The following is a 21,862-nucleotide window of genomic DNA, read 5'->3' on the forward strand; positions in this document are numbered from 1 at the left end:
GGAAGATCAAACACTATCTGTCTTTGCAAGCGAGAAAGCAAGTCACTGTAGCCCTTATAGGGTCGAGATTGGACTATTGTAATGCGTTGTATGCAGGGATTAATAAAGTCCTGCTGCAGCGTTTACAAATGGTCCAGAACGCCGCAGCGAGATTTGTTCTAGACCTGCCCAGACGTTCATCAGCCTCCGCCACTAGGAAACTCCTTCATTGGCTTCCGATGGAGGACAGGATCCGTTTCAAAACTCTCTGCCTGACATACGGAGCCCTGGCGAGAAAGAGGTCGGGAGGAATAGGAGACCTTTTGGTCCCTTATAGCCCTTCCAGAAATTTACGTTCGGCTAAGAAGTCCCTGCTACGAGTTCCTTGCATTCGTAGAGCTAAGTGGGGGGGCACAGCTTTCTCGAGTCTTGCGCCTAAATGGTGGAACACTCTACCGGAAGAAATTAAGTCTCTGCCCTCCATGCAAGCCTTTAAAAAGGCCTTGAAGACTCGTCTCTTTGCCAAAGCCTACGTGTAGATTTGTTTTTGCCTTTTTTGAAGACTTTTGTCTGTTAGGCGCCTTGATGCCTCCGGGTTTTAGTTGCGCAATATAAGTTGTCTTTCATTTCATTTCATTCATTTCATAGCCGTCCCACTCAGTGTGACAAATGCAAAAAGAACAATTGATGGACAGAATGCCGAACAATGTCATACATTCTCTCCTGATCAGAGATACGGGTCTAAATCCATGTTTTTTTTGCTCCCCATGCCATGCCATTCCAGTCCAGCCTGAACTGCTGGGCAAGGTCCTCCCTGGACTGGAAACAAGCATCCTAGGACCGGTTTTGGGGTTTCACCCATCATCAGTCAGACTACCTTGACTCCAGTGGCATGGAGAGCTCAGAACCCACGTCCCAGGGTCAAGACTGATTTGCATATGGCTGGGTCTAAACTGGGGTGGCGTGGTAAGCAAAAGATTCCAGTAGAAGCCCAGATTAGTTGTGCAGGACATCTAACCTGGGCTTCTATTGGAATTCTATAACGCATATTAGCAAGCCCATTATCGCCGTTTTAGCGGCAGTTTCCTGCCGCTTAAACAGCGATAATTTTAACGAGCTTCTTGCTAATATGTCCCTGACTTATTTGCTTTATCAGTCCTTTACCTTACAACAGGCAGTTTATGAATGATCAGACTGACTCCAAAGTTGGACACTTTTATAAATTGTTTTTTTCGCATTTAGCACCTTCGTTCTTTCTGATAAGGTAATACCTGCATGTGGTCTAATACAGGGAGGAAATGGCTTAACAAGCATTGGGCAAGGCAATACGACTGACTTGCATTTTAAGTCCTGACTAAAACATTTTTTGAAATGCCACCGAGTGGCGTCTTAAGACATAATGAAATTGGTTACTTTCAGTATACAAAGCACCATTGAGATGATGATTTTAACGTGTGATAGCACAGAGTACTTTTAAGGTGATAAATTACCCCTAAAGCGTTACAATGCAAGCACACCATGGGGGATGGCATGAGATGAGGCAAAAATATTCCTCTGGGCGAAGCCAGCTTCCGCTATAAGTATAGTTTGTATTAAAAATAAGTTAACAATAGGTGTAACGGGCAGTTGCTCTATCAAGCAAAAAAAATAAATTACCGTTCGTGTATAACATAACATACCGGAAATAAGTAATAAAATAACATACCGGAAGTAAAGAACTAGGAAGCTTTTTTACTAAACTCTAGTCACCGTTTGCCAAATGACAGAGAGGTTAAATCAACACAAAAATACTGTCTCACAATACTATAACACTTAGCTTTGACCAACATTAAATTTTACCTGATGTTCAAGTTTTTCATAATTTAATGCTTAATTATCTTTCATTATACAAGTATGGGGCCGGGCAGATCGCTGCACCAGGGCATCCTGCTAAGTAGGCGGGTCACCCACGGGACGACCTGTACCCGTTCAAAAATTCCGCTCACATTATGAGTGAGGATCCTGGCGTCACCCAAGATCGTTATTTTCCTTACTCATTAGTTTAAGGCATACAGGAACGTTGAAAAGGTAGATAGCGCTGAACGATAAAAACCCTAGTAAGTGAGAGCGATAAACTATCGCCATTTGCAGGTTTGAAAAACTCTTAAAAGGGTTACAGTATTTAAAGTCTGCAGAAAAGGGGTCACTATTCAATCACAACTCACTCAAAAGCGGCTACATTGCCTTCTTAGATTTATGTAAATTAGAATGTCGCGTAGCCTCATGGGAAACGGGGAGGTGCCTTAGGTAAAAAAATAACTACGAATGGCGGCTGCAGGGGTGCCTTACTTGGCGGTGACGTGTCGCATCGCGAACTCGAAACACCACTTGCTGCTGAATTCAGCGCCATCTTGTGTCTTTGTAGAGAATTGCATGAGGACATGGCAAGTACACACACACACACACACATGTGGGACGCGGAGGGTTTATCGGGCATGGGTGGAGGGGGCAAAATGATTTCCCCCTCTAATCTCCATGAATCACAGGGCCTTACCTACACTAAGCGCGACTCTGGCCCGAGAGCATCTCACCGCTTTACAAGAGAAGCAGATCCCGGCTTCGCCTCAACAGCCTGTTACTCCTAGCAAATCACGTCAAAAACCCGCGGGTAATTAATATATATTAAAAAAATATGCCCGTGTTTAATGCAAGTAACCTAACGCTCGTGTAAAGCGGTCTAGTACCTAGAGCAAAACCTGCGCTATGAGATCAACAAAAGAAAACCATGGCCTTGCGCCGCCGGTGCACCACTTTTAAAATGGAAAAAAGTGACGCACCGGCGGCGCAAGGCCTTCATAAATAAGGCCCCATGTTACGCTCCTGAGGATCACGTGTGACTGAGACGTCTTGTCACGTGGGTTTCAGGCGGGTTTATTTGCATACCCACAATCCCCAGTCATTTGTAATCTCTCTTATGTAGTTAAAACAATTTTACTACTTATCTCGATTAGCACATTAAAACATGTTTATTTTTTAGGACATTTTTAAAGTCATTTGTTAGTTTACAGCCCCACACTGATAGTGAAAGGAGTTCTGTTCAGTGCGGCCTCTCCAACAGAGCATTCAGTTTATACTCTGGTTTCTCTTCAAACCGAATAAATCTTTCGCCTTTTACTAAAGATTTCCGTGGAGAGGAACATTAAAGAGTTTCACTCAATTTTTGAAAGTTCTATCTCTGATAGAGCTGCATAATTCTGTTCAAGGAAAGATGATCTAATAACATTTGTGCGAATATCCACATACTGCTTTGGGTCGGTCAGTGTGCTGCGTGAGAGGCGAAGGACCAGAATTTTCGATCCAAGGACAAGGGTTCGAGTCCCGGCTGCGGCTCAACAGCCTGTCACTGTTAGAAAATCACGTTAAGACCCCGCGGGTAAATAATATACATTTCAAAATCTGCCCGTGTGTGATGGATGTAACCTAATGCTTGTGTAAAGCGCTCTATTACCTAGAGCACAATTTATCTCTGATAAAGCTGTCCATTAAAGTAAAAGATAGAATTATGTTGATTAACTCTTTACAGAGTGTGCCAACGTTGGTAGTGCGCCAGTGATTGATTTATCGATATGCTGCTACGTGAATGTTATCTAGAATGTACACTCTGCTCTTAATTGATTTGGATCAGGGAAATATTATGCACCAATCTCCTTCCTGTTCGTTGTTTTAAAACGAGGCATTTTACAATTATTTTCTAAATTGGTATTAGGTTTCAAAGTTTCATTATTTATTTTAATGATAATGTCAGTGTGACTCAAATTTCATATGTTTTACAGTATTTACATAAATAATGCCAAATCTACAAAATACAAGTTAGATGTTACTTGTGTGAGGGTGAACGGGTGCCACACTCCATAATAAAGAAGCATTGGCAAAGCCAGTAGTTCTTGCCTATGTGAGAGCTATTGGCTTTGGCAATGTGCTTTAGCCAAGGGAGTGCCAAACATTGCCACAATCCTGAGGGGAATATCCTTGTGCCCCTGTGTTAGGAGAACCAGGACTGAAGATGAAAAGCCGGCTTTCTGATTGCACGCTTTTTCCAGTTGCCAACGTGTGCCAACGTAGAGGTGCCTTGGATGGGCAGAGTGGGTGAGCGTCATCCACTAAAAATGGATACCCTGTGGTTCTACAAGGAAGTGGAAAAAATGGTTAACTAGTTTGGTCTGGTAGCTGCTGCCCGAACGAGTGGACTCTAAAGATCATCTAGTGCCAGATCGGTGCAAAGTTCATCAGCGAACGGATCGGCGCCTTTCCATCTTCACAGTGGCACATATGTGGGAGAACGTTACCTTCAATCGCCTGACCAACCACCACAAGGACATCACATTGCCTGGAAGGCCATACAAGGATGACTGCCAGTGAAACCCTTCCTGCAAGCTAGAGCGCTCAATTGATACAAGTCCTAACAGAGAGGATGGACTGCAGCCGAGGCGTCCTACCATATCTTCTGGGAATGCACTCTCTCCCAGCACCTGCTGAAGAATCTAAGCACGGAGCTTGCATCCCTGCCGAATACCAGGCGTCAGGCGTTAGGCTAACGCATTTCAGTGTTGTGGTCTGCATCACCACCCTGAAATCACATTTCAGTGTGGTCGCCTGCATCACCACCCTGAAATGCAAAGTGATACATTGTAGACATTAGCGCCTGCCTGCCTCCGGGCTGTAGAGCCATAGTGCCGCTAATTTCTGTTATATTTATTATGTCTCTTATTGTTGTCCTGGCTCGTGAGTTGCGCTGGGCTCGTGTTGGCATGTTCTTGTGCCTCTGAGCTCAGGGTTCTATCACAGAGCCGTTGGAAGGAGTTTGAAGCCCGGCACTGCTGGTCGGGTTTTACGATTTGTTACCTGCCAATACATTAACTAATAACTCATCCAGGCAGTTCCAGTCTACATTATTTACAACATTTTGTGGCGACGATTAGCACGACCCATGCCACACAACTAAGCCTGTCGTCAACGGAGAAAAAACCAAGGGGCATATTACCAAGGGGGACGATAGGCAATTATCGCCGATTTAGCGGCCGTTTTCGGCCGCTAAGCGGCAATAATTCTATCGCCCTATTAGCAAGCTGTCGCTAACTGATGTTAGTGACAGCTTTTAGGCGATAGCGGATGTTTATCGCTAATGACATGCAAAGTGGGCGTACCCAACCAGTTAGCGACTGAAAGCAGTCGCTAACGTCGCTATCGCCTATTAGCAAGGCAGGCGTAGTGTTGGAAATATTCACGCTAAGCGCGAATATCTCCAAATACTAACACCTGCCCAGACCAGTTCTTAGCCATGTTATACAATGGGAGGTGGATAACATGGCTGAGAGCATTTCGTCACTAACTTTAGGACTCCTAAATGCCTTCTGTGAATACCGAAAGTCTTAAAATTAGGATTTTTTTCAGTTTAGTAGTAGTAAAGTTAGGACTCCTAACTTTAGGACTCCTAAATGCCTTCTGTGAATACCAAAAGTCTTAAAATTAGGATTTTTCTCAGTTTAGTAGTAGTAAAGTTGTGAAAGATCCTAATTTTAAGATTTTCGGTATTCACAGAAGGCATTTAGGAGTCCTAAAGTTAGGAGTCCTAACTTTACTACTACTAAATTGAGAAAAATCCTAACTTTAAGACTTTCGGTATTCACAGAAGGCATTTAGGAGTCCTAAAGTTAGGACTCATAACTTCTGTGAATACCGAAATGAGTAAGGGCCCGATTCACAGAACTAACTTAAGACAAAAACCTAAACTTACCACCATTTTGATATTCACAGAAGGCACTTACTCATTTTGGTATTCACAGAAGGCACTTACTCATTTCGGTATTCACAGAAGTTAGGAGTCCTAATTTCTCCTAAATGGAGTAGGAGGATGAATGGATATGTGGATGAATGAGTGGGTGAAAGAAGAAGTGAATGATGATGGATGGACACATGAAAGTATAGTAAAGGGATGGATGGATGGGTGAGTGCGTGGATGGATAGGTGGATGGACAAGTGAAAGGATGGCAGAACAAATGGATGAATAGTTGAGTGAATGAATAGGTGGAGGGACAGCTGGAAGGAGGATAGAGTAAAGGGCTGGATGAGTGGGCGAAAGATCTGTGAATGGAAGTCGTAGTGGATGGATGATGAATGGATGGCAGGGTGAATAGATGGGTGGCAAAGTGAATGAATATATGGATGGATGGCAGATTGGATGGATGGCAAAGTAAATAAATGGATGCGTGGCAGTGTGAATGGATTAAAGGCAAAGTGACTGAATGCATGATTGGATAGCAGAGTGGATGGATTGATGAATGAATGGCAGGATGGATAGCAGAGTGGATAAATGGATGGTTGGATGAGCAGATGGATGGCAGAATGGATGGAAGGTGGAGGGGATTGATGCATGGCAGAGTGGATGAATGGGTGGTTGAATAGCAGAGTGGGTGGATTGATGGATGAATGAATGGCAGAGTAGATGGGTGGTTGAATGAATAGATAGAAGAGTTGATGAATGGATGGGTGGCAGAGTGAATGGATGGTGAATGGATGGAAGAGTGGATGGCAGAGAGGGTGAATGACAGAGTGGATTGATGGATGGATGGAAGAGAGGATAGGAGGATGGATGGATGGCAGAGTAGGCTGATGGATGGCTGAGTGGATGAATGGAAGAGTTAATGAATTGATGAAAGGATGCCAGTTGATCGATGAATGGCAGAGGTGATGGTAAGATAAAAGAGTGGAGGATGGATGCAAAGAGAATGGATGGCAGAGTGAATAGATCAATGGGTGGCAGAGTGGATGGTTGGTTTTTAGACTGTATGGATGGGCAGATGGATGGCATAATAGATGGATGGCAAATTGGATGGATGGATAATAGATAAATGGATAGAATGAGGAAATATTGAATGATGGATGAAAGAATGAATGGATGACAGAATCTAAAGGTGAAATAGTGGATGCCAGTAGGTGGATGGAAGGGTGAAAGAATGAATAGATAGATGCATGGATGAAAGAGATAATGAAGCTGTTCTATTGCTATAGCTTTGCTTATGTTTCTAAATACTGTTGTTGTTTGGTAGAGTGTGGGTGTAGAGTGTGACCTATGTGGGAGTTGTTTTGGTGTTGTGCTTGATGTCTAGCGGGTAGTTTTACTGCTGTGGTCTTGTAGCAGCAGTTCAGTATGGAGAGGTGTAAGAGGAGGAAGGGAAGGAAGGGATACATTTACTTATGCATTTAGCTACCATTTTAGTGCTGGTGGGCCTTCATCAACTGAGACTTGACCGTCGAGGTTTGCTCTAGGCTTGCGCCGCAGTTTCACACCCTTTCTTATGCAGTGGAGTAGAGAGTGGTGTTGTAACTTAAACCCTGCCAATCCACCCCTGCTGCTCGCCGAAAATTTCCCACAGATCCACCCTCCCCTCTGCTACCTGCCATGGGCGGCAATCTGGGGGATAGCCCCGGGCACCAGAAGCTCTAGCTACGCCTCTGTCTAACACCTGGCCTTGGAATGCAATGTAGGTTTCGGTGAGGTGCTGAGAGCCAGCCATGGTGGTGGGTGCTTCCTGCTGAGTGGTCTGTGCAGGGGGTGGGGTCTCCTTGATGCAGCTGGGCTGCCCTGCTCCTGGAGGTGGGTAGCCTAAGATGTCCATGAGCTATTGTAGGGCGTCGGTGTCGAAGGTGTGGAGGTCCTCTTCAGCATCACTGATAAGTTGTCTAGTCTGATCTGCTGGAGGTGTTGTTTGTCCCTCTGCAATGTGAAGGGTAGATGCATTTTGACATTGTGTTGACATGTATGTTGGCACATTGTTAAAGTTTATATACAGACTGCATGACAATGTACATTGTGACTGTTTGTGAAGTTCTGACTATTAGATGCGGGACAGTGGACATTTTGGGCCCGATTCACAGAACTAACTTAAGACAAAATCCTAAACTTACTACCATTTTGGTATTCACAGAAGGCACTTACTCATTTTGGTATTCACGGAAGACACTTACTCATTTCGGTATTCACAGAAGTTAGGACTCCTAACTTTAAGACTCCTAAATGCATTCTGTGAATACCGAAAGTCTTAAAATTAGGATTTTTCTCAATTTAGTAGTAGTAAAGTTAGGACTCCTAACTTTAGGACTCCTAAATGCCTTCTGTGAATACCGAAAGTCTTAAAATCAGGATTTTTCACAATTTAGTAGTAGTAAAGTTAGGACTCCTAACTTTAGGACTCCTAAATGCCTTCTGTTTATACCGAAAGTCTTAAAATCAGGATTTTTCTCAATTTAGTAGTAGTAAAGTTAGGACTCCTAACTTTAGGACTCCTAAATGCCTTGTTTGAATACCGAAAGTCTTAAAATCAGGATTTTTCTCAATTTACTAGTAGTAAAGTTAGGAGTCCTAACTTTAGGACTCCTAAAGGCCTTCTGTGAATACTGAAAGTCTTAAAATTAGGATTTTTCTCAGTTTAGGATACCTAAAGTTAGGAGTCCTAACTTTACTACTACTAAATTGAGAAAAATCCTGATTTTAAGACTTTCGGTATTCACAGAATGCATTTAGGAGTCCTAAAGTTAGGAGTCCTAACTTCTGTGAATACCGAAATGAGTAAGTGTCTTCTGTGAATACCAAAATGAGTAAGTGCCTTCTGTGAATACGAAAATGGTAGTAAGTTTAGGATTTTGTCTTAAGTTAGTTCTGTGAATCGGGCCCTTAGAGTATATGACGGATGTGAGGTTGTGCATGTACATTTTCATCTCACAGTTTCCTGCTACGTCAGATGTGATTGGCCAGTTTCTGCGCACAAGCGGACCCAGTTGTGGCCTCTGTTCTGCAGTGTAAGGGCCCGATTCACAGAACTAACTTAAGACAAAATCCTAAACTTACTACTTTTTGTATTCACTGAAGTTAGGATTTTGTCTTAAGACAGACTTAAGACAGACTTAAGACAGAATCCTAACTTAAGTCTGTCTTAAGTCTGTCTTAAGTCTGTCTTAAGACAAAATCCTAACTTCTGTGAATACCAAAAGTAGTAAGTTTAGGATTTTGTCTTAAGTTAGTTCTGTGAATAGGGCCCTCAGTGTTGCACTTTGTACCACATTGTCATCAATGTGGATGTGCTGTTATTGCTATGTGTGTGTGATGCATTGTGGGAGAGTCGCCCCTCCAGCTGTGATTTTGATGTCCCTTATCCCTTTGAGGTAGCATGCCTTTGACTTTTGTGCTATTACGGTGCTGAGATGTTGGCGACTTGGGTCATTTGTGCTCTTGGATAGTTATTGTACTCTTGTGCATTGTTTGTCTGCAGATGTATTGTTGACATCAGGGGTTGTTTGTGCATGTGAATGTGTCAGAGTGTGACCTGCTCCTTTCCAGATGTGGTCCACACTCAGCCACCTCAGTGTTGTGGCGTGCACAATGTCGTGATGATTGTACTGCAGCCATGCTGCTCGTCATGTAGTGTCACTTGCATAGTCTGTGTGGCTCACAAATACGCATCTTTGCTGGGTTTCACATGTGTGCATGTGTTGGTTGTGAGATCGATGATGTGTGGGGTGGGACTCCTTTGGGCACATGGTGGACATGGGCCTACTTGGTGTTTGTATGTGTGCTGCAGTGTGCCACGGGGATCAGGGTCATGATCTAGGGTCATTGTGGGTATGCAGTGTGCTACACATCATTGTGCAGGTGTGCCATTGGGCCCATCTCCCCCCGTCCCCCAGTCCCTGGTCATTACTCACCCTGTTGATGTTGGGTCAGGTCATATCGAGCCGTGTCCGGACTCCCAACTCCTCGCACTGTCTCCACACTGATGACTGTAGCCACCATTTCCTCCAGCTCCTCCTGTGGCGCAGGACTCCCACCTCCAGTCACCGTTGCTGTATTCCTGTTTGCAGCGGGTTTCTGCTTGGTTTGGCTTTTCACATCATGCCAGCGCCTCTTGGCCTCCTCCATTGACCTCCTCGACACTCCGACTGCATTCACGGTGTTCACGAAGGGATGCCATATTTCCTTTTGTGTTGCCAATGACACAGTGGAGGTGACGAACAGTTGTTGGTAGTGTTCTGTTACCTCCGTGACGATGATCCGGTTTTCCTGCGGACTGAACCCCGTCTTCCTCTTCTCCTTGGACTTCCCCGACCCCGAGGCCATATGCTGGTGGTCTGAGGGGCTTGTGGGATTTGCGTTGACCTCTGCACTCGGTCCGGGTGCATCCATGGTGCTACGCAGTTTATTAATTTTCTCCCTTTTTTTGTTCTGCTTTTATGGTGCATTTTACCGCATGACGCATGGGAATAGCAGGCCTGTCGCTGGTTAGCACTGATTTTTGTATCGTGATTGCCCTCATCACAACTTTTTTCACGTTCGTGTTTCGCTTTTTTGCGGCATCGTGTTAATATAAAACGGTCATTTGATGCGTTATTGTGAGACTACCGCATGGTACCGCCGTCTTGAGAATACAACGTTAACACTGCGTTATTTTCCCGCGATAGCCTGGCATGTGAAGAGTTGCATTAAGCTAATTTTGCGATAATTATCACACGTTCTTGAGAATATCCCCCCATAGCTTTTTGATACGGCCCCAGATTTCCAAGACTGCGCCCCCCGCCAAAAACTAACACCAGGGAATACCTGGTTTTAGAATGGCATTACGAGGAGAAATTTTTAGGGGCATATTTACAAGGGCTTTATGGGCCCGATTCACAGAACTAACTTAAGACAAAATCCTAAACTTACTACTTTTGGTATTCACAGAAGTTAGGATTTTGTCTTAAGTTTGTCTTAAGACAGACTTAAGACAAAATCCTAACTTAAGTCTGTCTTAAGTCTGTCTTAAGACAAACTTAAGACAAAATCCTAACTTCTGTGAATACCAAAAGTAGTAAGTTTAGGGTTTTGTCTTAAGTTAGTTCTGTGAATCAGGACCTATCTCTGCTTTTTTGGCTTAAAAAGCCAAAAAAGCGGAGATAAAAATATTGCCCTATTTACAAGAGGGTGCTAACATGCATAATCACATGTTAGCACCTTTTTGCACTACGCCTACCTTTGCATCTCTAATGTGATGCAAAGTGGGCGTTCCTGACATACACTACATGTCAGGACATCAATAGCGCGGCTTCGTGCTATTAGCAAGGATGCCCTAGCATTTTAGCAGACATTAGTTTTTGGAGAAAACTGCTATTTTCTCCAAAAACTAATCTGCTAAATTCTTGACTTAGCCACCCCTAACATAGGGGGTGGATTGTGCTGATACGACCCTGTGGGTCGTATCAGCAAGGTTATCACCCTTTTGCAGGAAATTTCGCTGGAAAACCAGCGATGTTTCCTGCAAAAGGGAGATAACCTCGCCATCTCTGGAATTTTTATCGCCCTGGAGTAACGCGTTGTTGATTACGCGCCACCAGGGCGATAAAAAGTAGAGCTAGCCTACGATAATCTAATTATCGCTAAGCCTGGCCAGCGATAATTATTGCTGGCCGTTGCTAATATGCCCCTTAATTTCTCCTCGCATTTTGCTGTTTCCATGTGTGCTGCATTTTGCAGCACACATGGAAAGAGCAAGTTGTGATTATTGATTGTTTATATGCAGGAAGGTGTCTCTTCTTACACATAAACAGCATGGCGGCAGGATTCCTGCGCTCACGCTAGGTAGCTTTTTTGCACCAGCGCTAAGGGAAATGCAGAGGCACACCGTCTTCTTGTAAATACGGCGCATCTCTGCCTTTAAAAAATGTCGGAGCACCGAATTTGCAAAATTTGCTCCGACATTTGTTTTGTAAATATGCTCCACAGTTACATGCATTCCATTCTCTCTAGAACTTCTACCCACTAACCACCTTTGCGATAACATTTCTAAAAGCAAACAATAAGCTTCTCTTCTAAGTAAGGTAGGTTATATTGCACCTGAAACAAGAAGGAAAGTGTGGAAACACATTTTGAAATCAATATCGTGTTTAACAGTTCTAGGCTTTGAGCAGCTGAGACCTGCTCGCAGTCAGGCCATTACTAACTTCAGTGCAACAGTTTGCAGCTGACTCAGCAGGGACATCTAGCGACAGCTTTTGTTACTGCACCTTTGTGCTATTGATGCAACAGGGACATCTAGTAGCAGTTTATGTTACTGAACCTGTGAACTGCTGACTCATCAAGGACATCTAGTAATGGCCTTTGTTACTGCACCTTTTTTTTAACCCCTTGGCCGTGGCGGTAATTCCGCCGCGGCGCTAGGGTGCATGGGGGGCCGCACGTTGTCGCCATGCTCTTGACCACTCCTTCACGAGCCGCGGTGGTGCTGTGCTTGTGACGGAATGGTTCCGTCACGGCCCCGCCCGCTCAATAGAACGTGCTACGCAGGCGCGAAATCAGCGCCGAGCAGGCGCTGCGGCCAGGCCGTGAAGGAACCACTCCGTCACCAGCACAGCCCCATCGTGGCTCGTGACGGAATGGTTCCGTTTCGAGCGCAAAGGGTTAAAACAACATTTATATTGTTATCATTACAAGCAACACAATTCGAGGCTCAATACAATAGAAATATTAATGGGAAAAAGGGAAGGGGGATAGTGGGTCCAGATATTTATGCACTCCTGTGTGTATTTGAAGATATTTTGGGGGTTTACTTGTCCTTGGTAATGGGGGATCCCTTTCCCATTAATTACAAAAATGAAAGAAGTGCCAGAGCAAGTAGAAATATTTATAATCTTTTTTAATCCTTTTATTGAATCCAGTTTATTTTTTAAATCGAGACTCTTTCCCTTTCTGAGTCATTCAAGTACAAATAATGGGTAAGAGATTTGTAACACAGCCGCCAACACGTGTTTCGCCCCCCCAGAATTGGCTTTCAGCCTGGGGCTTACTCAGGGATGTTACATCAATTGTCATCGACAAGGCTAACATGCATAGGCTATGTACACGCTTGCAGAAAATCAAAAGTCATTTTGTACAAATCAACAGCATTTGGCAATCAAGGGCAAATTTGAACACAAAAGTTGGATCAAATCAAAGAAAAAATCAAAGAAAACGGGTAGGTAAAAGTTATGTTATGTTACGTATGACACATTTATAAAGCTCATGGCTACCCCAGCAGCGGGATGTCCCAACGCTAGCAGACCTCATGACCAGATAAAGGAAGCTAGATGGTAGAAAAGAGCCAGGTTTTGATCAGTTTCTTGAAGGCCCAATGATCCTGTGTGCTCCGGGCCATAAGTGGAATGGAGTTCCAAAGGGCAGCAGCCCTCGCCTTGAAAGAGCACCCCCCTGCTCTACGTCTATGCGTAGCAGGAATGCAGACCAAATGCTGGTCGGCAGAGTGCAGGGTGCGGGATGGAACATATGGTGTGCAGAGCCCCTTCAGGATTTGAGGGCCCGGCCCATATAGGATCTTATGGATGGCGCAGAGGGTCTTAAACTGGTCTCTCTGTTCAATGGGCAGCCAATTGAGATGACGAAGAAGATTGGAAGTGCGGCAGTGTTTTGGCAGGGCAAAGAGAAGGCATGCCGCCGCATTCTGTGCCCGTTGGAGTCTTTTAGTAACAGTTTTATTTACACCCAAAAAGAGTCCATTACAATAGTCTAGGCGGGAATGTACCACTGATTGCACAATTAATTGGCGCGTCGATGCATTGAAGAACCCCAAGATGAGTTTTAAGCCGCGTAGAAGGCCAAAACAGGTCCCCTAATCCTGTTAATAGGCACGACTGACGTGTGGTGTAATTTCTCCATCATGGCCACCAATTTAGGCTTGTCTTTTGATGAAGCAGAAATCCAATCCATTCTATCTGAGAACCCCAGTATTTTGGATTTAATACCAACTGCCCAGATCAACAGCGATGAAGGCTGGGCAAAAATCCTAATACTTAAAAAGAATCAGGCCAGAGTATGCGTACACGGTATGTCCATGGCGGAGTACTTGCGTGGCAATTGTGTCACGAGTGGACTTATCGTTGCGAATGCTCCTCGTCTGTTCCTAGACGATAAGGATGTTTTAAGAGATTGGTCCTTAATTGCCTGCAAATGTACTCGCGACTGGCTTGTACTCATCATAAAAACAGCCAAGAAAACGGCGGACAAGATTTTGGTGGAAATCCAAATCCTTGAAGGCCAGATCAAGACGACCATTTCAGGCAAGGCCTTCTCCAAGAATCAGGATGAGGGGAATAAATCAAGCAAGGAGTTCAGGGACTCCATCCTTTTTACCAAATTAGAAAATTTTTAAAAAGATCTTGCTAAATTTTCCATGGAAAAGGTTTACCCCTACACGAGTGACACCTATGTACCTGTGGCATTTAATAAAAACGGGCGAAAAGGAGGCTCAACATATGGTACCGGCTTAAAGGATGGGTCAAGCGACTCAGATTCTTCCAACCCTGGCAATGCACAGAATAGATACAGAGGGAAGGGAAACAACAGGAAAAACTGGAGAGGGTTCAGCCATAGCTTTGGCCAGCCCTCCTTCCCACCTTGGTGGCAACCGACCCCTTGGGGAGCCCCAGCTTACCCCCCATCAGCAGGGCCCTATGGTCCACAACAGTTCTACCCAGACTATAACCAACAGCCTTTTTTAGGGTTTGGTCGAGGGAGGACGCGAGGACGGTGGCGGACACAGCAACAGGGCCAGGTCCAGTGGAATCTCTCTCCACAAACGATGGACCTGAGGAATGGGAAGAAGATCCCCCAGGAGAAAGCAGGGACATCAGTAGGGCCAGCCTTGTCATCAACTTGAGCTCCCATGTATTGACTGACACTGAGGAACAGGTCCTAAAAAGAGGGCTAGGGTTTGTTACCACCAATACTGGAGACCCATTTCTCACACAGATCGAGATGGGCAAGTTCTTCCGTAAAATTTGGTTACACTTCTTGTTCTCTAACAAGAATGGAGAAATCACAGATACTCTGACTGCTGATGAAAACACAGGTCTCAAGAGACCATCTACTTTCAACCCCACTTCTGTAGGACTTCCAGCAAAAGTTTTGGCCTTCGAGGACGCAGTAGACCATGACCTGAAAGAATTATTCCAACAACATCACAAGCCCTTTATCAATCTGTGCCGAAAAGAACAGGAGGCCCTGAGAGGCTTGGCTAACAATGAATTAGTAGTAGTCAAGCCCGCGGACAAGGGCGGGGCTATAGTCCTTCTGGACTCTGTTTCCTACCGCGACGAATGTCTAAGACAACTCAGTGACATGAAGTCCTACCGTAAACTGACAACTGACCCTACAGAGAGGCTCTCAATTGTGATTGGGCATATTGTGGAGGAGGCTCTGGCAGAGGGATGGCTTACTGCGAAGGAGGCCCAATATTTGTGTGCAGCGAACCCAGTAATGCCATATTTCTACGTACTGCCTAAAGTACATAAAACACAACGCCCCCCCCACCCAGGGCGGCCCATCATATCGGGCATAGGTTCATTGTTGGAACCTTTGTCAACTTTTGTCGATTTCTTCCTCAAACCAATGGTGCGGGAGATGCCGACTTTTTTGAAAGACACCAAAGATGTGCTCTGAATCTTACCAGACATTGAGTATGACAGGGACCTAGACCTACTTGTATCCTTTGACGTAGCGAGTCTTTACACATCCATACCCCAGACCGAAACTTTGGAAGTAGTGGAAAGTCTCCTTTTGACCAGGGATCTGAATTCAATTACACCAGTCAGACTAATTATGACGCTGGCAACACTGACTATGACGGAAAACTTTTTCCAGTTTGAGGACTCTGTCTACTTGCAGATTAGCGGGACTAGCATGGGCAGCGTTTTTGCCCCTAGTCTCGCTAGTCTGTACGCACACAGGTTCGAACAAGACCACATCCTCACCGACACCAATCCCTACCATGGGTGTCTGCGTCTCTGGAAATGTTATATAGATGACGTGCTGGTGGTGTGGCGAGGGACAGTTGAGGACTTAAGTAATTTCCATGCATGGCTGAATGGGAGAAACCAGTTTTTGAAATTCACTATTGAATACAATAAACATCAGTTAGCATTTCTGGACCTGCTGATCACGGCGACATCGACTGACTTACAATCAGAGCTATACCGTAAGCCGATGGCCAGGAATTCCTTACTGAGCTATGAAAGCTGCCATCCAAAAGCACTGCGAGATAACTTGCCCTATGGGCAATTCTTGCGAATACAGCGGAATTGCTCTACTAAAGCTGCCTTTGAGAGCCATGCAAAGACTCTTGAAGCAAACTTGGCTGAGAAAAAATATCCAAAACGGTTGATCCGTAGCTCCAAGAAAAGGGCTTCTAACAACAATAGGGAGAGCCTGCTTGAACTCTTACCCTCCAAGCCAAAGCAGGAGAGGATCACCTGTGTGAACACGTTCTGTACTCAGTCTAATCAGATTCAGAAAATCATCAGGAAACACTGGGCAATCCTAAACACCGGAACAGACACACTGCCACCTCCATTGTTCGCATTTAAACGAGAGCAAAATCTGAAGGATCAGTTGGTCCATACAAGACCCAAGGGAAACATCCCCCGAGCAGTAGGGACGCTTTGGGATATGCCAGCTGTCACTGGTCATCATCCCTGCGGCAACTGCGCAGCCTGCCCCCAAACATCTAAAACATCCAGCATTGACATTGGCACTGATCGCCCGTGGCAACAACAGTTCACTAATTGTAACAGCCAGAACCTCGTGTATTTAATCATCTGTCCCTGCAACATGAAATACGTGGGGATGACCACGCGCAAAGTAAAAGTGCGCATTTCTGAGCACAAAAGTTCAATTAGATGCTGTAAACAAGCCACCAGACTGACTAACCACTTCATTGAGGTAGGACACCTGCCCACAGACCTGAGATGGACAGTAATTGAACAACCACTGATCCCTTCTCAGATAACAGACGTCAGCCGCTTTCTATTTAAAAGAGAGCAGAAATGGGTGTATAGGCTAAACTCAGACATAAACGGGCTGAATGAAGATATTCCATGGATGTCGTTGTGAAATTATTCATAGACAGGCATATATGCTTCTACTTTGACATTCATGGGTATGTCGCCTTGGCTTTTGGGTGGTCCTCTTGCCCTAGCTACATCCGAAAGTTTCTCAAAATCATTGATTGATCGCTAGTATCTGTGTGTCCAATAAGGAGAATAACATATCGTATATCTTTGTCCTCCTTTATACACAACAATTAAGGAATAAGATAACGAAGTGCCATACACGTGTGTCCTTGTGCATTAATGTTTGAAGAATGCTCGTGACACCATGCACATTAAAAACTTGTGGCATTTGGTGATGATGTTGATGGAGCTTCATGTGATCTTGATTTATAGTTCCTGACAATAGGAGAGAGTACATTGTTTATTTTTCTCCCCAATATACAAGTCTAGCCGTGACATGCCCACGGTACCGAATAAAGTTATTCAATTCATAAAAAAACTCCAGCCGCGTTTTGACGGTTCTTTGCCCTGATAATAAAGATACCCTCCTTGCCTCTTACTTGTTATCTTGGTGGCGTAAGAAAGCCAAATGAGTCAAGCTACTTATAAAGCTCTGTGCATAATAATAGTACAATATACAAGACCGAGGAGTGTTGTTTACATGGGGCTGACGACGTAGGGGACTACATTACCCAGAAGCTCGCGTATGACGCAGCCCGATGACGCGCCAGACACGACCCGGCCCTGACGTTCATGCAGCAAATGAGCTTAAAATGCCCGATAGTTCACCGCGTCGGTACCTCCCCAAAGACAGCCCAGAAGGACGTCTGGAGTACCGACGGGAAGGTGAGTACGGGCTTAAGCATGGTTTTGGCCTCTTAGAAACTCTGAGTGCCGTTTGCCTGCGTGTATGTTGAATCCAAGGCAGCAGCGCTGTGCTGCTGGATGGCGGAGCCGGCGGCAGCAGTTTAGCAGTAACGCGCCTCAATGTCGGTATGTTTGCTGATATTTATACCCCAAAAGAGCGGGCAGCGAGCATATGCTAAAGACACTGTTTTTCACACTAAAGAAAGATGACAAAAAGTGTGTATAGAGAGCGCTTCATTCTACTAAAAAACGTATCGGATTAAAGGTGGCACCCATGGCTATTTTTAACCGGGAGGGTCGCACTGACTAAGATTACCCTCTGATTGCTAGAGGTCAGGAGGACTCTTAGATATGAACATTGATGAAAGCTTGTTACCAATAATAAGATCTATGGATACTAGTCCGCACATTATCTGTTGCCATGAACGGTTGGGTGATGATAGTAATCCTAATGTCCCGCACTAAAACCCCTTCTTTTATTCTTGTCCACCAGAGCGGTGCTCCCATTACCTGCGGTGTGGCCAGGTGAGATGGAGCTTTTCTCTCCTGCCACATTGGTGAGTGAGATTGTACACTTTGTGTATATGATTAACATATGTGTGTCTATCGATTGAAGGTATACATATAATTCGCCCTAAGCAAGATTACTGGTTCTAAAGGACTTGGACCCAGTTATCCAACCACGACCAATTGTTGTGTGTGTTTCTTTCTATGTGTCTGTTCGTGTGTTCCTTGGCCAAATCGGCGTACTTGGACCATGAAGTAAGGAGAAGGATGATCGAAATAACACTCAGGTGATAAAAAACCTTTTTACACTTGTTATTTAGCAGTAGCGCTAATGGTCCTGATGAAGCAGCAGGATACCCTTTGGCTCCGTATAGTCTGCAGAAACATGTTGACCTAACACACTCATTAGTAGTAATTTGTTGATACTACTATCTTCGCACTCTTTTATTGTTTTGGGAGTGAAGAGGTGCAAATTAAAGTTCCTTACCCCTTTACTATCCAATTTTATCTACTGAAACACACTTTTTCACTTATTGATCTCTCCACGTTCTTTGCACTGCTTTACAGTTGTCACCTGACAGCCTCACACACCATAGGAATCACTGGGCCACACAGGTCAGATTAGGCTTCTACATCTGCCAATCTGCTGTGGGTATATAATTTTACCTTCATGGTGTGAAGGACCCCAGATGATGAAGGGCGGTCTCGGTCGATGACTGATGGGAATTTTTTCACAAAGAAGGAATACCCTAGGTGTGATCAGACTAGTTTAAGTTATTAGCTGAGTTCACTCCGTCTTCTCTTTTACAGATGCATAGTCGGTTGTTTTCCTTTCTTTGACCCACTGCTACTTTTTGTTGGTGTAACAAAACAGGTCCCTGCTACTTTTTTTGCATGAGACTCAAAGGAGAGGGTATTGTCCATAAGGACCCCTAAGTTGTTAACTGCATCTTTCGGTTGGGGGGGATACAAGAGCCGTGGGCCACCAGTGGTAGTCCCACTTGTGGGTGTCACGGCCCACCACCAGCAGCTCGGTCTTAGAAGAATTAAGTTGTAGGTAATTGTCTGCCAACCAGGCAGAAATGGCCAGGATGTCTTCATGGAATTTCAATTGATTCTCATCCGGGTTGTTGGAAAAGGTGAACAACAACTGAGTATCATCAGCATAGGAAATAATACTGATGTTCTGAGCTTTTGCTAAAAGGGCCAGTGGGCGAATATACATGTTAAATAACGTGGGGCTCAGAGCTGAACCTTGGGGAACCCCACAGCAGAAAGGGTATGTGCTAGACTGATAGGTGGGGGCATAGACCTGAGAGGAGCAATTAGATAGAAATGATGTAAACCAGGCCAAGGCCTTGCCTCCGACCCTGATCTCTTCTAGCCGTTGGAGCAAGATCTTATGGGAGACCGTGTCGAAGGCGACACTGAGGTCAAGAAAAATCAGCACTGATGTATTATCCTCATCCTACGTGGCTCACAGCTGCTCTGTGACCGCCAGTAGGGCAGATTCTGTACTATGTCTCGGCCGGAAGCCGTTTTAGGAACTATCCAAAATCTCATTTACTTGAAGATAATTGGTCAGGGTGGCATTGACGTGGGACTCCATAATCTAGGCCAAACAGGGGAGGAGAGAAATAGGCCGGAAATTCTCTGGTAGAGATGCATCTAATGTGGGCTTTTTTAACAGTGGAACGACCTTGGCGTGCTTCCACAAATTAGGGATCTCTGCCGTCAGCAGTGATCTGGCGATCAGTTCCCTGCTCGCTGTCATAAGACATTCATGGAATTTCCTGAAATTATAAGGTTTCACGGGGTCATCAGGGGATCCTGATTTGACCTTGGATGCCAAGACTTCCATGTCTTTAGGCGACATGTGTGGCAGGTCATACAAACAGTTGGGGGAACCTGTTGGCATGGAGGTCACTCAGAGTTCAGGGACACCCTGTCCCCTGTCAAGTGCACTATAAATGCTGTCACCTTGCTAATGAAGTATTTTGCCAATGATTCACATTGTGAATTAGTGCCAATCATATTGTTAATACCGTCAAGAGTTTTGTCATCTCTTTTACCAGGGGAAAAAATAGTTTTAGAGGGATTGGGACTCGACGAGATCAAATTTGCATAGTACGCAGCTTTGGTATTTTAGACTAGTTTATAATAGGATTTAGTGTCATTCCTGTAAGTGATTTTTGCCTTGGCGTCATGGGTATGCCTCCAGTCTCGTTTCCAAATTTTACATTTTCTCTTTTCCAGGATCAAGGCTTCATTGTACCAAGCATAGGAATGTTTGCGTTTAGCACCCATCAGTTTCTTTGGAATACAATGGTCGAGTGTGATATTAATCCAACCCCTAAAAGCTTTATCAGCTGCCTCCAAGCTGATAGGCCAGTCAGGGCTTGATCAGTTTAGAGTAGATACAAAAGTGGATGCATCCAATTTATGCCATGGGCGTTTGAAGGAGGGCTGGCTACGGGGCTGTGTGGGGAGAGCAGCAATACCCAGACGCATAGAGATAAGAGAATGGTCCGTCCAAGTCAGGGGTAGAGGTGCATTTATTTACTTCCAGAGGTTCGAAAATATTGGGTCAAGTAAATGACCTGCAACTTGTGATGAACCCTGGAAAATGATAAAATATGTATCATTATAAAGAATTCCAGCCAGGAAGAAGGGGGAAGGAAAAAGATGACAGTAGAAAATATATACGTATCAAGTGTATTGAGCCGTCATAATTAAATAGAAGTAAAATAAGTAAAAGTCACATACAGCTAGAGTAGTTCGTAAATTGAATATATACATACAGTTATGTTGTGGCTTTGTTTGGAACGGTAGACATAAATCCAAACATAGAAATAGAAAACATACTGAGAATACCACAACATTAGCACATATCTCTTATAAGAATTCCATGTGTTTTTAGAGAAGGTATAGGAAGCAAAAGTTTCTCCATGGTGTGGAAAGAAACATTCTGTCCGGTGAATAGGAGATAATAACTTGGTCAGATACTTCTATAGGTGCAAAGGAAAATGATTTCAGAACTGTGAGATCTTGACTAGATAGTGGAGAAGCGTGGCTCAGTGGTTAGAGGCGGCAGACCCGGAAGCTGAGATCGACCGTGGACCAGGGTTCGATTCCCTGCCTCAGCGGGTCTCGGGCTCAAAAATTCCACGGACTCAACAATTCTCGCTCTGGTGCCTACTCAACCCACGGGGTCACACTCTGCGACTCTGGGCAATAGCTTGCTTAATCTCCACTATGGCCCCTCGCAGCGGGATCCCTGGCTTTCACCTTGTGGACACCCTGCTGGGGTTTCTCACAGGGGAATACCAGGAAGGGTTCCCTAAGCAAGTGCCGGGACGCTCACGGGCAGCCGTGCGCTCTACAAATCCAGCACATTTACATTTACATGAGGTCCTCTATACAGAAAACTACCCATGAGAAAATATGGTATCAAGGCAGCCATAGTTAAATAGTATGTGAACGCCATAGTGAAGCTGATTAAAAGGAGCCATACATGCATTGTTGTATATTTTGACCATATGGTTTAGTGTACAACCTGTCACTCAATCCACTTTGTAGGTACTCTTACCGTAGGTTAAAAAGAAAAGAGTTATGTTGTCAT

At 44.6% G+C, this 21,862-nt stretch overlaps 2 non-coding genes across 2 annotated transcripts; one reads left to right on the forward strand and one right to left on the reverse strand.

Annotated features, from left to right (window-relative positions):
- Positions 1 to 1,879: 1,879 nt before the first annotated feature.
- On the reverse strand, positions 1,880 to 2,029 carry LOC144808077 (U12 minor spliceosomal RNA). The gene has a single exon (XR_013606614.1). It is a non-coding gene; the product is annotated as a U12 minor spliceosomal RNA (small nuclear RNA).
- A 1,059-nt stretch (positions 2,030 to 3,088) lies between these two features.
- On the forward strand, positions 3,089 to 3,204 carry LOC144808110 (U5 spliceosomal RNA). The gene has a single exon (XR_013606642.1). It is a non-coding gene; the product is annotated as a U5 spliceosomal RNA (small nuclear RNA).
- The last annotated feature ends 18,658 nt before the right edge of the window (positions 3,205 to 21,862 follow it).

Source organism: Lissotriton helveticus, chromosome 1_2 (assembly GCF_964261635.1).
Source record: "Lissotriton helveticus chromosome 1_2, aLisHel1.1, whole genome shotgun sequence".
Lineage (NCBI taxonomy): Eukaryota > Metazoa > Chordata > Amphibia > Caudata > Salamandridae > Lissotriton > Lissotriton helveticus.